This window comes from Octopus bimaculoides, chromosome 25 (assembly GCF_001194135.2).
Source record: "Octopus bimaculoides isolate UCB-OBI-ISO-001 chromosome 25, ASM119413v2, whole genome shotgun sequence".
NCBI classification, from domain to species: Eukaryota; Metazoa; Mollusca; class Cephalopoda; order Octopoda; family Octopodidae; genus Octopus; species Octopus bimaculoides.
In genome coordinates, this window is record NC_069005.1 from 8,338,707 (window position 1) to 8,341,567 (window position 2,861).

At 38.1% G+C, this 2,861-nt stretch overlaps 1 long non-coding RNA gene across 1 annotated transcript in view; it reads left to right on the forward strand.

The window, feature by feature from the left end:
• The window catches only part of LOC128250754 (uncharacterized), a 296,412-nt gene that overhangs the window by 74,007 nt on the left and 219,544 nt on the right, over window positions 1-2,861 (forward strand). The window lies entirely within an intron of this gene.

The following is a 2,861-nucleotide window of genomic DNA, read 5'->3' on the forward strand; positions in this document are numbered from 1 at the left end:
ATATATATATATATATATATATATATATATATATATATATGTATATTAATTTAGTTATGTTTATATTCCTGTCATAATTTGCTTTGCTTAGATAGCAAAAATGTCTTCATTCAATTGTATTAATGTTGTTCAATTGTATCGTTATCAATTTTACTGTCTGTCTTATTGCATACACCATTCAAACCTTTCAAGAGAGGTGAGGGAATCTTTCCAGTTTACTACCTATCGTAAAAAAAAAAAGACAAAAAGAAACGAGTAAAATAAACAACAGAAAAAATTGAATTATCCTGCTTTTAGTTTCCACAATTTCTGTTTTTCTATCTGTTTTTTTTTTTTTGTCTCTCTAACAAAGAATAAAAGATAAACTCAATAACATTCAGAAATATCTTAGTATTATGTCACTGTTCTAATATTGATTTAAGAGCCAAAATGTTCTTGCTGCTTTGGTGTTCCATTTCCATCTGTGGAATCTCTTTCTTTGACCAAACATCAGAATGAAATGAACTATCTTTTGCTGAGTTTCCAAGTGTTGTGTTTTATTGACGAAGCTTACACCATAACACTGATATATCTACTGGGACAGTTTTTATTAACTTTATCCTTTGTCATCAGTTGTTCTAGCTTCTCCCTGTTTCCCATTTCTCCTCAATTCTTTCTCTCTCTTAATCTCTCCTCTTCCCCTCTCCCCTTCTTCCTTTCCTCCCCTTCCTCCCCTTCTTACCGTCTCTCTTTGATAAAGTCATTCATATGCTATCACCTTTTGCGAGGCCATGTAGGGCACTGAAACAATATTTTTGAAGACTTTCAATACTTTCAATGAGCTTTTTCTTTTTTTCTTTCCTTTCTTTTACAAGTGTAGTGTCTTAGTGGTTAGGTCGTTACACTTAAGATTGCAAAATCATGGTTTCAATTCCATTTCACATTACACCAGTCCGTTCAACTGTAAATATGTAACCCTGTGATAGACTGGCATCTGGTTCATAAGGAATGTTGTGATCTCGGATACTTATATGTCATGACCATCCGATGGTCAGGTCACGTCCGTCGGATGAATGAACACTGCCTTCCCAAGATCTGTCTCTACGGTGAACTGTCTGAAGGAAAGCGTCCTCGTGGAGCCCCCTTTCGGCGGTACACGGACCAACCTAAATCAACCTTGAAAAGCACCAACATCGACCCCGCACACTGGAAAGATATCTCGACAAACAGATCCCTTTGGAGACACACCATCAAAACGGTTTCAGCGGACTTCGAGAGAGCCCGAGTTACAAGAGCTTAACTCAAGAGACGGGAGAGAAAGCAGCGCCTTCTCCTTCCCAAGCCAGCCCCTTCTATCTCTTGTCCACGATGTCCCCGTATGTCTCATGCAGCCCTTGGATTGCGGAGCCATCTGCGGTTCAAACACCCAAGAAAATGAACTGGATTGCAAGCTCGGAAACACACGGCGCAGCCAGCAACAACAACATATGTCATGAAAACTGGTTACTGGCCCCACGAATCCTAGGACTTGAGACAATGATATCCAGTGGGTTGATGATATTGAGGTGAATGCTTACATTGACACAACCTTCAAATGTCCAAATGAAATGAGAATAGTTGAAGCAAGACAAGATGAACTGATACTATTTAGCCCCAAGTCAACTCTGAGTAAATGTCTTATGTAAATGCCTTGTGTAAATGTACAAGTGTGTGTGTGCATTTGTGCAAGTATGATGCTTTCGTATGCATATTTGCTTGTGTGAGTATGTGTGAAAATGTTTGTGCATGTGCATATGTGTGAAAATGTTTGTGCATGTGCATATGTGTGATTATAAATACATGTATGTATTTGTCTTTTTGAGTGTGGAGGTAACTACACGGTGTGTGAGTGCATGCATATGTCTCTATGACTATGTGAACACGTTTGTGCGTGTGCATATGTTTGATTACATGTATACATGTGTGTGACTTTTTCAGTACCAAAGTGACTACTGTGTGTGTGTGTGTGTGTGGGCATGAAAGAAGCTGGTGTCAGAAGTATGATGCTACAGCCATGACAATAGTATTCTTCCTTTTATTTTTATGCATATGTTGGCTATCATTTATGGCTATATTATCAAATGTAGCTTTCTATATTCTTTTTAACCATGTAATAGCTAAATTATCAAGATGCAGGGCCAAGCATATTTATTGCCTTTTTTCAGTATATTTGTTGGGGAGGAGTGTAGCTGATGTAAAAAGTTTTCTTATGTATACCGAAAAGGATCAAAGGTCCTTCTCGGTTTCCCTGATTCTGTGGCATATATATTCCCCCTCTGGACTGAACACTGATCTGTCATAGGAGTACTCATTTAGTTAGCTGTGTGTATGGCAGCAGCATGAAATGAAAGTATTTTGCTCAAGAGCACAATGCATCACCTGGTCCAGGAATCAAAATCATAATCTTATGATCATGAGTGCAACATCCTACCTACTAAGTGTGTGGCATATATATATATACACAATAATAGCAGTCATATCTCTGGCAAATCACATCTTATCCTACTTAATCATCTGTTCCTTCATCTTTCCCTTTCAGTATATTATCTATTGATTTAAAGCTTTATTAGAACTCATACCTGGGGGCCCTCCCATACCCACTGCATGCTTAACTGCACATTTATGTGTTCACATATAAACACACACACACACACACACACACACACACACACACACACATACAGCTACACAGCACACACTGTTGTATGTGCACGCATGTATCTGGAACACTCCAACTATTCTGACCAGATTGTAGTTACATACACGTATTTGCAAACACATGCAACTGCACACAAATTTATTCACATCTGTATTCACATGTACAGCCAGCCGTATATATATAT